The 15060-nt window shown below is 41.2% G+C and overlaps 1 protein-coding gene across 2 annotated transcripts in view; it reads left to right on the top strand.

Annotated features, from left to right (window-relative positions):
• Positions 1 to 15060, top strand: part of lypd6b (LY6/PLAUR domain containing 6B) — a 105021-nt gene that overhangs the window by 68380 nt on the left and 21581 nt on the right. Inside the window, exon 2 of one of the 2 annotated variants that reach the window (XM_062966298.1) lies at positions 3201 to 3285. The exons of the other annotated variant lie outside the window; for it this stretch is intronic. The gene's annotated coding sequence lies outside the window, so the exon portion shown is untranslated. The remainder of the gene's footprint in view (positions 1 to 3200; positions 3286 to 15060) is intronic. 2 annotated transcript variants of the gene reach the window in all.

Below are 15060 nucleotides of genomic sequence, written 5' to 3'. Positions count from 1 at the left end.
TGTTTGAGTCATATCTCGGTCTATTGTCAGGGGATAACACCAGAGTATTCTTCCATCTTTGAAGTCTCCGAAAGGGATGAAACTACAGCGCTTTCCAAAGATGAACAGAGGTTTTTAGAGATCATGAACTCTCAAGTTTCCCGGAGTCCCGAGGGAAATTGGATAGCCCCTCTGCCTTTTAAAGCAGAAAAACCCACTTTGCCAAACAACAGGCATGTGGCAGAAAATAGACTCTGGTCACTAAAGAAGAAGATGCAGAAAGACCCCAAGGTAAAAGAGCAAATCGTTGGCTTTATGGAAGACATGTTCCAAAGTAACTACGCCGAAGTCAATTTTCCATCAGCCTTTTCTCCCACCGAAAATACAGAATTGCCTGAGTCCGTTCCAGAGGTGAAAGTTTGCAAGATGACCACAGAAATCAAGATGGGCCAAAGATCTTGCCTGGAACCACACCGTTTTGAATGTTTTTCGGAGTGGCACAGTCTTCTTAGAGCAGTTGCTAGGCTTATACATCGTTTAGCTTGCAAAGATAGTGAGCCTTTACAGGTCCAGGATATGATAAAGGCTAAGAGCGTCATATTCAAGTCAGTACAGAGATCTGCTTTCAAGCAGGAAATAGCTAGGCTAGAGCAAGGGCTCAACATCCCTAATCAAAGTCTTCTAAATGAGTTAAACCCATTTCTAGACAAGGAGGGTATTTTGAGAGTTGGAGGAAGGTTAGCCAAAGCTAAACTCAAGGCGTGCATAAAAAACCCCATCATCATACCCCCTAATAGTCACACTGCATTGCTGCTCGTTCGGCATCACCATGAAAGGATCCATCATCAGGGTAGAACTCTAACTGAGGCAGCCCTTAGAAATGAAGGTCTGTGGGTAGTTAATGCCAAAAGGTTGGTCAACAGTTGTATTTTCAAATGTGTTAAATGCAGGCGCCTTAGGCGAAACTGTCAAAGTCAGTTGATGGCAGAACTACCTCAGGATAGGACTTTGACAGACCCACCCTTTTCCCATGTGGGAATCGATGTGTTTGGTCCTTGGGAGGTTGTCACTAGGAAAACCAGGGGTGGTGTTGTAAATAACAAGAGGTGGGCAGTTTTGTTTACTTGTTTAGTAATACGAGCTGTCCATATAGAAGTCATAGAAGGGATGGACACTTCATCATTTTTAAACGCATTAAAAAGGTTCATAGCCCTCAGAGGGCCAATTAAGTCAATTCGGTCGGACTGTGGCACCAATTTTGTAGGTGCGACCAAAGAACTCAATTGTGTGTCTAGGTTTGGGAGAGACCCAAAGGTTCAGAACTTTACGAATACTGAACAAATTATGTGGACTTTCAATGTTCCCCACGCCTCCCATATGGGTGGTGTTTGGGAGAGGATGATTGGTATTAGTCGCAAAATCCTTAATGCCATGTTTTTGAGTCATAGGTCATTGACGCATGATGTTTTGGTGACACTTATGGCGGAAGTTACCGCAATTATCAACAACCGGCCGCTGGTTCCCCTTACCAGTGACCCTGAGAACTTACAACCACTGACTCCTGCACTTATTTTGACACAAAAGGTGCCAGGATGGAAGGACATCATGTTGCCAGTTCCGGACGGAACTCACCGTGCCCTATGGAAACAGGTGCAGTCCTTGGCCAACCACTTTTGGAAAAGGTGGAAAGCTGAATACTTAAGCCAGCTTCAAGCTAGAAGAATCTGGCAAAGCCCACAGGACAACATTGAGGTTAACAACGTTGTGTTGTTAAAGGACAAAGACTTGCCCCGCCATGCATGGCCCATGGGCATTGTATTAAAGACCTTTCCTTGCCCGGATGGTAAGGTCAGGAAAGTTCAATTAAAGACTTGCAACAGAGACAAAGTGTCCATTTTGGACAGACCAATTAGTGACCTCGTGTTGCTTATTGGAGATGTTTAAAGTTCTAGTGTTTGTATTGTCATATGTGCAAAGGTGTTTGTATGTTTTTGAGTGGTAAATTCCCACATCCTGGGAATTTAAGCGGGGAGTGTTCCGTCCCCCAGGACGATGGTTTGCCTTACCTATTGGTCGTTTGTTTGTTTTCCCTCCTTTGCATTTTGTTTCAGCCTCTGGCTGCAAAAGCCTAGGAAAAGTGGCTTGGTGTCTGCAAGAGCTGGCTGCAGTTTTCTTTGCAATGATTGGTCAAAGAGTACAACATCTTAGGACCGCCCTTTTTACCAGGGTCTAGTCTCCATTTTAGAGTTTCATTCTGGCTATAGTCTTCCAACGTGCTGGAGCTGTGCAAGGCTAACTGGGACAAATCATCCTCAAAACCAGGCCAATCTAAGCCTATCCAAATTAGATAAGTATTGAATTATACTGATCTGGAATAGGAAATCTAGTTAGAGGAGCAGGGTTATTCCATCGCTTCTAGAACTAATCTTTGCTGTAAAGATAGGGAAGGAAAGAGTTTCTCCTTCTAATATAGACAGCGTGATTAGGGTATAGTGGGTTTATAATCACCTTTGCCTTCTGGAACCAGGGATAATTCTGCAACTAAAACCTATGGAAATTTGTTTCATTTTCTGCAACTTTAAGATCTGTGCCAGGTTTACAACCTTGTATGAATAAACATCCTTTTTTGAAGTTCTCCAGACTCAGTCGTTCAATATTTTAGGACAGCTTATAGGGATTTGCAGTTCGCCCGGATAAAGGACGGCACGTTTCAGCTTTATAGTTTTTTTTTTATTGTCTGGCGGACGGCACAGTTGTAGCCCTGAAATCCTAGCAGCTCGGAGGAGTTAATTGCAATACTCAATGGGGGCAGCTTTTAGCAAAAGTTGCTTCTTTTCTTGCCCTTGCCATTTTTGAAGCTGAAGGGGTATAGTGATAGTCAGGCCAATCTCTGGATTAAGCAGAAAGTCAAATATGCTTACCTAGTGAGACTGCACTATGTTGTTCATTAAAAAGAAAAGAGAGCAAAGAGGTGCAATTGAATTCCATCTGCTAAAACAGTGAGGGGAGCCATAGAACAAAGTGAATAGCACATGTTTCCTAATCTCTGTTCATGAAATGCCAGGGTTCAGTTCAATTCTGAGATGTCTGGCATGTTGGTTATAGAAAGGACAAATCAGTATGATTTATAACTATTATTGTTGAAAAGCTATGTAGGCCCCCAGGGATGTTTGTTTAGTAGTTAAGAAAGGACTAATCTCAGATGATTTTTTTTTAAAAAGGCAGAATAACTTGAAGAAAGAAATGCAAAAAAGAGGGAACAGCAAAGGAATGAACGTGAACAAAGAACCCTTTTCTGAAACCCAGGTGTGTCCCTTAAAATGGAAAAGCAAGCAAGAACAATTCTTCGCTGGGTGATTTTATTGAGATTAAGAAAACACATCTTAAAACAGATCTTTAAAATGAACACATGCTTTACACAACTAAACTATTAATGCAAACTATCAAATATTGGTTGGACCAAGATTTGTTCATGCTCTGTCTCATGAATTGGCCGCTTGCATGCAGTTATGCCTGGATTATATAGGATGAGAAATCACATACAAGAGAAATCAGGTGGTGGAGCCTGAAAGTTGGAACATAAAATGTATTGTTTCTGATTGTAAATAGAGGATACATTTAACTTCCTGAAGTTAAATTCTCTTTTGCAGGTAAACAATTAGCACCATAGGCAGAAGGCTTGCCCTCTGTGGTTGTTTCTCAATGTAGGTAGTTCTTTTTTAAATATAGGGATGCATTCAATGAAAGCCCAAATGGTACAATCCATCTTTAGGACATTAGGCCTCATTCCATTAGGTGTGTAGCCTAATATGGGAATTCAGATACTAAAAGATCAGCACCAGAATTTGGAGAAACAACTTAAATCGATTTTCCCAGCCACTAGATTTTGGGAGGTTTTTTAAAAATCATGTCAGAAGTGAATTGAGGCAAGTCACTTTTGGTGTGAGAGAATCGGCCATCTTCAAAGACGTTGCCCAGGGGACACCTGTGAGGGGCTTCTCTCATGTCCCCGCATGGAAAGTTAGAGCTGACAGACGGGGAGCTCACCCTGTCTCATGGATTCGAACCTTCAACCTTTAGGTCAGCAGTTCAGCAGGTGCAAGGGTTTAACCAATATGAGGAGAAAACAATCATTTTTCCATATTCCATTTATTAGCAGATAATTTTCCCCAGCCAAACTTATTACAGACATAAAATCAGAGTGCAATGTTATGTTCAAATGAATTGTTGATTGCTATAATATGGTGAAGACGAGTGGTTCTCAACCTGGGGTCCCCAGATGTTTTTGGCCTACAACTCCCAGAAATCCCAGCAAGTTTACCATCTGGGGACCCCAGGTTGAGAACCACTGGTGTAGACCCTGCTATTGTTCCTGAGTCTTTCTTAAGAAGTTTGATGGCAATGGCCTCATTCTTTTGGTTAGATTTGCACTGCTAATGGATGAACGAACCATCACCTCTTAGGCAACAGGCTGGAATAGTCTCTTTTTTTGAGCCAGACATTGATGATGTATTCGGAAATTATTTTGTATAGAAAATAACCAGCATTGAACTGAAAATGGGGACAGAAAATGGTTTCTAGGAAATAAGATCACCTATGTAGATTTCCTTGCACATGGCATTTTGGATCTGCACCAGATGTTTCAGCCAAAATGCTTGGATCAGTTCAAAAATTTAAAGATTTTAATGCTGGAACTGGATATAGAACCTGAGCCTGCACAGGGAGAAGACTTACTCACTGAAAATCCCAATACATTCAATTTAGGTAATGTCAGAATAAATACATTAATCTCAAAGATGATACTACTATTCATTTCCTCCTCGCCATCCTCTCACTCCCAGGATATCTACTGTAGATATTCATGTATAAGTCTAGAGATTTTAGATTAAAAATCCACCCTAAAAAAACTGGGTCGACATATACATAAGTCAAAGTAAGCACACTATCTTTACTGCTATCAAAAAGGAACTATCCCATAAGCTAAAGTTTACAAGTGCATACAACCTGAAAGAAAACTGGTATAAGATGATGTACCACAAAAATTAGACAAAATTAACAAAAACATGAACAACGATTGTTGGAAGTGTGGAACTTAGAAAGGCACATTCTACCACATATGGCCCAAAGCTAGAGAATACTGGAAAAGAATCCAAGAAACAATTTAATTTAAAAAAAATGACATTAGAATTAAAACTAGAATACTTTTATTAGGAATAATTGATATAAGCATAGATGAAAATATGGACAGACTATGTAATTATTTCACAACAGCAGCTAGAATAGTATATGCATGAAATTGGAGAATAAAAGAAATATCTTTAACTCATCAATGGCTAGTAAAAGTACTCGAAATTATGAATATGGGTAAATTAACACAATACTTATCAAGAAATAAAGAGAAACCGAAGAAAGGAATGGGTTGGCAGTCATGTAAAGAATACATGATTCAAGAGAAAAAAACTTTAAAATTTAACACAATCCATCACTTAATTTTTCAAGAGACTTATGCCAGAAAAATGGGAACAAAAAGGGAGAAGCAAAAGAGGTGAAAAGAAACTAGGAGGAAAGGACTAAGAATCAATAACCACTATGAAGGAGATCGAAAGTCAACAAACTCTACCCCTTTTCCCCACACTGTTCCCTTCCCCGCTCACTTCCCATAACCTTTCCTTTCCCCTCCCCTACTATCCTTATTCTAATTACCTTTTATTTCGTTGTTAAAATGTATTAATAAAAATTATTTTGAAAAAAAGAAACCATCCCTGAGTAGAGTGGGAGTAATTTTGGTGCTTAGTCCATTATAGGAGGTCCTCTCTACTCTTTCTACAGCACCGACGCTTTTGGGCTTTTTGAATGCCTGGGCAGAAAAATGGCTGGAGTGGTTTTTGGTGCTTAACCCCAAAGGAACACTAAGAGAATAGGAGACTGTCAGTGCTTCTTTTAAGTGTTCCCAGGACAAAGATCTCATCTTTTGCCATTCAACTCAAAAGAAGGAAATGGTTCATTTTTGGATAATAGTTAATACTGTACCTTAACTTCTATTAAAAAAGGAACTATCCTCTGTTCTGAGCAGAGAATCATTTTTGGATGTACAGTGTTCCCTTACTACTTCATGGTTCGCTTTTAGTGGATTTGCTGTTTTGCGGTTTTTCAATAAATTCTTAAAAAAATACTATAAATCATAAAAAAATTACAATTTACAGCCTAAGGGAGGAAGGAAGGAGAAGCCGAAGGGAGAGAAAAGGAGCCCAAGTGGCAACAGGAGGAGAAGGAGGCGATTTATCAACAAACGATTGGCTGATAAAGACTTAAAATAGTGTATAACTACTAAAATAATGTATAAATATATAGCGTCCCTACTTCATGGATTTTCACTTATTGTGGGTCGTCCTGGAACCTAACCCCCGCTATAAGTGAGGGAACACTGTATCGGAGATACTTGCAGCATCCAGGAGGAGCTTGGCCCTTTGAGGTGGCATTGTTTCTCTTCCCTCTCTAAGAAATGACCCTCAATTTATCCACAGGTCATATCAAAATCAATCATTTTTGTTCCCAAACCTGCCCTTGACTTATACATAAAGTCAACTTATACACAGATATATTCACTATTTTAGATTACATAATGAAAACAAGGCTCATGAGCAACAAACTGAAAAGAAAATTTGCTCGATGACACTTTGAAACACTGTATTGCAACAGATTAATTCTTGTTCTTTACGTTGTATGGAGGTGCACGGTCATTCTTTTATGAGACTTAAACAAGATTGCTCCTTTCACAGTCAGTGGCTTGGTTTAGCTTTTTAATTACAAGTAGCAGCTGAAATGGTGAGAATTGTTAGAAATTTTTCAGTTGCGCAAAATGATAGCTTCCAGGAACAACTGGCAAAAATTTAATCATGCATTTGTTCAGTTGTCACTGTAGTCGCAGATACTTTCACAGGCTGCTGCACACCATTTGTCTTGCAAAAACTGTTTGATTAATGAAGCCATGGATGGTGGGTAAAAGTCCCTGAAACTGTCCAAACTGGTTCCCTTTGGGATATTGGGAGGGTAAATGTTTGAGATGCAGAGACTATTTGATCAGAGGATTTATTAACTCAGCTGGCTTTTAATATGTAACCTGGTTTTGGAAGGTTTTAGATTAAGAACTGTTTGTGTATTGGATAAGTAGCTGTGTGTAGCTGTGGAAGAAAAAGTTTCCAACTACTAAAAGTAATTCTGGTTCCCAGTTACAGTGCAATCTGGCTTGGTGTGTACAAGTGTATTCATATCCCCACACACAAACATATCCAGCTGAAGCTTGAAATACATGCAGCCTTCTGTGCTTAATTTTTATTTTAATTTAAATTTTATTTTAAGAAGCAGTAAACTCAATTGGTCAAATATGAGTCTGGAAGCTCTGCAGGGTCAACTATGTAAAAAGTGTGGTAATGTTTTTACTGTGCTCAGGAAAAGAAATGCAAGGATCTATGAGATAATAATAATAATAATAATAATAATAATAATAATAATAATAATAAACTTCATTTATACCCCACCTCCATCTCCCCCAAGAGACTCGGGGCGGCTCACAAAAGCATTCAATAGTGCAAACACGCAAAATAAAACAAATGCATAACAATAAAACAATAGCAATAACAGATAATATATACCTATATTTTTATCTTATTTTATTTTAGTGATGGTTTTGTTTTAATGGATTGTTTCCTTTTATGTCTGTCCCATATGTAAGCCGCCTTGAGTCCCCTTGGGGAGATGGTTGGGATATAAAAATAAAGTTATTATTATTATTGTATGACACAGCAAACAAGATAGATATGCTGGATTTCGTATCACAGAATCACAGGTTGAACACTTCCCAAGTGTCTAGGACTATGTGATGTATTTTCGGATGATGCGCGCAGATCCCAGCAGGGTGGCCTTTTGCAGTTGGCAGATCGTAATTTTGTCAATGTCTATTGTTTCCAAATGCCGGCTGAGATCTTTTGGTACGGCACCCAATGTGCCCATCACCACCGGGACCACCTGCACTGGTTTCTGCCAGAGTCTTTGAAGTTCAATCTTGAGGTCCTGATAGCGGCTGAGTTTTTCCTGTTGTTTTTCGACAATGCAACTGTCACTTGGTATGGCGACATCAATGATCCAAACCTTTTTCTTTTCCACAACTGTGATGTCTGGTGTGTTGTGTTCCAGAACTTTGTCAGTCTGGATTCGGAAGTCCCACAGTATCTTTGCGTGCTCATTTTCCAAGACTTTTGCAGGTTTGTGATCCCACCAGTTCTTTCCTGCTGGGAGGTGGTACTTGAGGTGTAAGTTCCAATGAATCATTTGGGCCACATGGTTGTGCCTCTGTTTGTAGTCTGTCTGTGCGATTTTCTTACAGCAGCTGAGGATATGATCAATTGTTTCGTCGGTTTCCTTGCACAGTCTGCATTTTGGGTCATCAGCTGATTTTTCGATTTTGGCCTTAATTGCATTTGTTCTGATGGCTTGCTCCTGGGCTGCAAGGGTCAGGCCTTCTGTCTCCTTCTTCAGTGTCTCATTCGTGAGCCATAGCCAGGTCTTCTCCTTATCAGCTTTTCCTTCAATTTTGTCAAGGAACTTTCCATGCAATGTTTTGTTGTGCCAGCTGTCAGCTCTAGTTTGTAGTGCGGTTTTCTTGTACTGATTTTTTGTCTGCTGTGCTTTGAGGAGTTTCTGATTTTTTACTTCAATCAAAGCAGGTTCTTCACTTTGCTTTACATATTCTGCCAGGGCATGTTCTTCTTCTTTGACTGCTTGTTTGACTTGTAAGAGTCCTCTGCCCCCTGATCTTCTAGGCAGATATAGCCGGTCAACATCACTGCGAGGGTGCAGTGAATGATGAATGGTCATGAGTTTTCTTGTTTTTTTGTCCAAATTGTCCAGTTCCACTTGTGTCCAGTTTATGATGCCAGCATTATTATTATTATTATTATTATTATTATTATTATTATTATTATTATTATTATTATTTACCAAGGTTAAAGAGGGCTTTTCATTTATAGGAGCTGTACACAAATAAAATCTTCAAACATTTAAAACTCATTCTTTGTACTGCTTTTTTAGGTTGATAGAAACATTTTCAGGGCGCTGTTTGGTCAGTAGATGCAACCAGTTCTAGCATTTCCCCATTCTTCAAGCTATTTAAGTGAAGGCACAAGGGCTTTGCTCTTTCAACCCGTATGGCAACTTGGATAACTTCTGATGTATGTGGCGAGAACGTCTTACAGGAGTCAGAAATTTCAGGTCCTTAATAGCAGAATCATTGGCTTCACACTGTAGTTTTTTCTTTGCGCTTTCCAAAAAAGAAGTAGTTGACAAATTATATTTAATTAAGTAGGAGCCCACTTTGTCATCAGATTCTGACTCCACAATTTCATCTGTGTGGCTTTCACTTTGATCTTTTTTCTGTAATAGAGGCTTACTGCTCTGTTCATTTGTTTCTTGTTCAGACTTTAAACAAGCATCTGTTGCTTTTGGGAATCTTCTAGACTCCTCATTTTCATTTGCAGGATCATCTTTGGCAGGAAGCATGGATTCAGGCTGAGCACAATGCCTGGATTCCCACCATTTCGAAGATTCTCAGTTTCTCTCCAGACTCATACCTAGGGCTCTAGCCAAGGGGGTGGTGGGATGTGTGTGTGTGCTAGGTGTTCAACCCTCCCCCCCTGAAATGTTTCAGGTTTAAAAAAACCTGGTTTACTCATGAATTTTAACTGGTTAACCAAATTCCCATGAGTGTCCACTGAAGTTTATCGATGGAACCTGATTTCTAAATTATTTTGTGTTATGGAACTACTCTTCATCATCTGCTAAAAAAAAGTTTCAACCCCCCCCCCCCTCCAATTTTTTTCTGGCTATGGCCCTGCTCACATCTCATACAAAAGTGCTGAATGAATGAGGCATGGAGGCTGGAGAGAGACATGAGCACAGCCACAAAGCATAATAATGGAGTGATATTACCAAAGGGTAATGAAATGGGTCATAAAATATTGTATAAAATTACCTTCAAGCTATTTGTATAATAAGGTGTATATGAAACAGACATTAATTTTGTGTCTAGACTTGGGTCCCATCTCCAAGACCTTATTATGTTAGTATTTGTAAATATAGGTATTCAGGACCGAAAAAATCCAGAATTTAAAATACTTCTGGTACCAGGCATTTTGGGTCAAGGATATTCAACCTTTGTCTTTTTGTTTTAGGCAATTAAAAAGTTGTGCAGAAAGATTTTGTAATGGGGTATATGCTGTATTTTTTCTCTTTCCCCCCCTTTCCCTGATTTCCCAAAGCTCTTCTCATTTCCCATGCAAGTCCTGCATAGTAATACAATGGGCCTATGTCAGGCTGGCTAGTTCTGGATTGGAGCACTCATCTTTTAGGTCTGGGAGTATGCTGCAATTCTTGGTTTCATATCTGACTTACCTGAATGAAGATTCTAACTTTGCTAGTCCTGTGTCTGCAGAGCTTGTACCACTGACACTTGTCAGTCTTCCTTGTAAAGGCAGAGATTTTGAGAAGCCTTCATCACAAGCTTTTGTCAGCCAAAGCTAGCTTTTGGTAACATCTGCCAACAAGGTGGGACAGTGGGTTAAACAACTGAGCTGCTGAACTTGTGGACCAAAAGGTCGGTGATTCAAATCTGGGGAGCAGGGTGAGCTCCTGCTGTTTGCCCCAACTTCTGCTAACATAGCAGTTTGGAAACATGCAAATGTGAGTAGATCAATAGTTACCACTCCATCAGTAAGGTACCTTTTGATCTTGGAGGCGTCTATGGACAACGCCAGCTCTTCGGCTTAGAAATGGAGATGAGCACTACCCCCCAGAGTCAGACACAACTAGACTTAATGTCAAGGGGAAACCTTTACTTTTACCTTAGCCAACAAGGTAGATTTTTAGTCTTTTCAAGTCAGAAGTCAATATGAAGCAGTTATGGCATACAATTGGCTTGGCATGAGTGATTGATTTAAAAAATCAGCATAGGCGGATTGAAACAGGACCAAGAACTTGAATTGGCAACTTGAATAAGTGTTCATCAGAGCTAAGAAGCAGAAGGTTGGAAACGGTGATTATTTGCAGTGATTTATAACCTCATTTTGCATTGCAGCTGTAATATAATGAGAGATATTTTGGAAGCAAAGAACAAAATAGTGCTACCTCCTACTATGTGTGGAAAGGTAAACATGTCAGGACCTCCTCCATATCTCAGACAGCAGGGTCAGGAGAGGTTGTGTATTCTCCATAGCTCTGACCTTAATGTCAGAGAGACATTGGAGGAACCAGCTGCCATTGCTGCCCATTTCAGCTTTTGCCACCATAGGTACCTTGTTCTTTCTAATGTTAGAATGGAGAGCCTTACTTCTACATTTACATAGTAAAGATGTTTAGTTGTTTTTTTGGATAGTGCTTGTAAACGAAGAAGCAGTCAGCTTGTGAGCAGGAACACATTGGAACAAGATGGGTTTTTCACTTGATATTTACAATAGCAAATATGAAGGTAATTTAAAAAAAATGATATATATGCATGCTAGGCACTGGCAGTGAAGGAATGGGGAGAAAAAGTCATCAAGACCATGATCAGCCCAAATGAAGTCAGAAGAGACATAGATTCCACCTAAACATTAGGAAGAAGTTTTTGAAGTTTTGAAGCTGTTCAACAGTGGAATATGCTTCTTTGGAGAGTGATGGAGTCTCCTTCTCCGGAGGTCTTTCATAGGGACTGGATGGCCATCTGTTTAGGGTACTTTGATTGTATATTCCTGTTTGGCAGAATGGGATTGGTCTGCATGGACCTTGGGGTGTCTTTTGAGCTCTATGATTCTGTCAGAGTCCAAGCAGGAAGAAATGGCCAGGATCCACCCACAGGCTGCATATATGATATTGAAGGTATATATTGAGGAAAGCCGAGTTCACTTTAGAGCAGACATTTGCTTCTAGGTATCTGCCCCTTCAGTCCTGAAAGCCCTGGGAATTGCATCAGTGCTGTTCCTTCTCTTGTTGCTAAAATGAAGATAAAAGCTGGGTTGCCGTGAGTTCTCTGGGCTGTATGGCCATGTTCCAGAAGCATTCTTGCCTGATATTTCGTCCACATCTATGGCAGGCATCCTCAGAGGTTGTGCAGTATGTTGGAAACTAGGACAAGGGAGGTTTATATATCTATGGAACGTTTGGGGTGGGAGAAAGAACTCTTGTTTGTTTGAGGCATGTGTGAATGTTGCAATTGGCCAGATTGATTAGCATTGAATGGCCTTGAAGCTTCAAAGCTTCCTCCCTGGAGGAATCCTTTGTTGGGAGGTTTTAACTGGCCCTGATTATTTCTTGTCTAGAATTCCCCTGTCTTCTGAGTGTTGTTCTTTATTTACTGTCTTGACTGAAAAGCCTTTACTCATCCCTTCAGAAATGGGTGTAACTCTGTCCCCAAGGAGCGGCCATAAAATGTGATCTTCGCACACGACCTGGAGCTTCTTCTGTTACTCTGGCCCATGAAAATGTGCGACACTTTTCAGTGGGAAGCCCAGCCTGTCAGGGATCACATGATCACTGAGTTGACTCCCTAGGTTGCCAAGGAATGCTATACAATAGACATGTGCACAAAATTCGTTCTTACCGTTTCTTCAGTATCTCTCGTGTCTTCCGTTTATTCAGAACCACAAAACAGAAAGCCCCCCTTCCCCACATGAAACTCAGCTCGACACAAAAGCCTACTTTTGTGTGGAGCCGAATTTTCATGTGTGCGTGCTTCTTCTCTCCTCCTCCCTCCCTTCATCCCTAGCACCCATAATGCCCCACATTCACTCATGGGAGTCACGGCGGGGAAGCCCCACATCTGGACCTCAGCATCAGGGCAGAAGGAACCACCTTCCCTCCCTTCTTCCCAGGCATGTGTGTGGGTGTGTGACTGTGCTGGCACTCAGCTGCAGGCAGGCACTGAGAGGCGAGTGTGTGCTTTCCAGGCCTGACTATGCCCCACCACACACACACTTTCTTTCCAGGGAGAGTGTGTGTGTGGTGCCTGGAAAGCTTGCAGGTGCCTCTCAGTGCTTGCCTGCAGCCGAGCGCCTGCACAGTCACATACCCCACTACACGCACATGCCCCAGTGCCCACCACACTCTCCGAGTTGAAAGGAGGGTGGGGTGGTAGTTCCTTCCTGCTTGCTTGCTGAGGTCTGGATGTGGGGCTGCCTAGCCATGACTCCCCTGAGTTAATGCAGGGCATTGCAGGCATGAGGAAGAGGGGAGGAGGAAGAGAAGAAGCACAGTGCCTGCCAGGCAGCCGAACACCTCAGAAGGGGAAACCAGTGGTTGGGAAGCCCCCCTCCCCCCCCATAATGGTCTGATTTTCAGGCCCCCAAAACAAAATGATCGAAAACAACCCTCCAAATTTCAGGAGGCTTTCCGAAAATGGATCGGGCCCCGCAAAAAAAGCTGAAAACGAAATGGGACAAGCTTTTACCTGAATGCACACCACTACTATACAACCCCAGTTTTGTATAACTGCTAGTTCCCTAGGATGGAGTTCCACTTGGTATTCCTTCTCCGTACCTCATTTGCTTCGCCTGAAGCACCTCCTGCTAAAGCAACAAGACTGAGAGTAAAACATTTGCTGAATGATGCAGGTGCAGATTTGAGTTTTGTTCCAACTGTGTGTGTTGGCTGTCAAGGGCACTACTACACACTTTATTTGTAGAAAAGGCAATTTCTTTCCTGCGGAAGATTAGCCCTGTTGAACAGTTACTGCTCAACCTGCAGAGAGCAAACATAAAAGGAGCTGCTGGCCTGGCATTCGTAAATATCTCCAGATCCCCGATTCTTCAACTTGAATGGTGCTTGAAGAGTACAGAAGTCATTTGACATTGGAACATGAAATACAGCTTCATGAGTTAGGTAAAATAAAAGTCTTTGTGCTGCAACATTGTACAGTTAAAGCTCTACAGGGCTTTGAAATATTTCAGAGGCAAGTTTACCCTTCCTACATTGCTTCACAGGAGCATAAGGCCAAACTGTTGTGAATCCAAATGGAAGGGAAGAAAAGCAACACAGAGGTCCCTGCAGGAAAAAAATATTATGTGTATGCTTTTATTTTCAAATCAATCATCTGCAGCAGGGAACAGGTTAGTTCCAACCATCTTAATAAAACCAGAACTCCAGTGAGAAAATCCCTTACATAGGATCACATGTGGAATAGGATGCAAAAAAACAGGCAGACAAAAATGTTTAGAATGCTATATACAGAGACTTTCATCGGCATAGCTGTGAATCTTCTCATGTTATTCTGGGCACTATATGACCAGCTGAGTGTCTAATGGAAATCTTAAGCCCTTGACTACACAGTCATTTCTAGCACATAATACTGAATACTTAATACTTGTTGTTGTTGGACTATAAGTTCCACAATTCTTTCCAGTGGTCATGGGGAATGGAGTGGCTCGAATCCTAGACTTGGAAGAAATACCCTTTGGCCATCCAGTCTCACCCCATTCTGCCATACAGCGATACACAATTAAAGCCTTCCTAACAGTTGACAATCCAGGTTCTGTGTTGTTGAAGGCTTTCATGGCCAGAATCACTGGGTTGTTGTGCATTTTCCGGGCTGTATGGCCATGTTCCAGAAGCATTCTCTCCTGACGTTTCAGCCACATCTATGGATGCCTGCCATAGATGTGGGTGAAGCATCAGGAGAGAATGCTTCTGGAACATGGCCATACAGCCCGGAAAATGCACAACAACACAATCCAGGCTCTGCTTGTAAACATCCAGAGAATGAGACTCCTCCATACTCCAGCATATTCCACTGTTAAACTGGTCTTATGAACAGGAAGTTCTTCCTAATGTTTGAGATGGAATTTTTTCCCCCTGAAATTTGGATCCATTACTCCGTGTCAAAGTCTCCAAAGCAGCAGAAAACAACCCCCCCCCCCCCCGCAATGTGAAATCCTTTCAAATATTTAAACATGGGTATCTCAGTGTTCTTTTTTCCAAGCTAAGCATGCCCAGCTCCCTGCTTCTCATAAAGCTTAGTTTCCAAACCTTTCATCATTTTGCTTGCTCTTCTCTGGACAT

The sequence above is a fragment of the Anolis carolinensis genome, chromosome 1, assembly GCF_035594765.1.
Source record: "Anolis carolinensis isolate JA03-04 chromosome 1, rAnoCar3.1.pri, whole genome shotgun sequence".
NCBI classification, from domain to species: Eukaryota; Metazoa; Chordata; class Lepidosauria; order Squamata; family Dactyloidae; genus Anolis; species Anolis carolinensis.
Note: the sequence above shows the minus strand (reverse complement) of the source record. Positions and strands in the feature narration are given on the sequence as shown.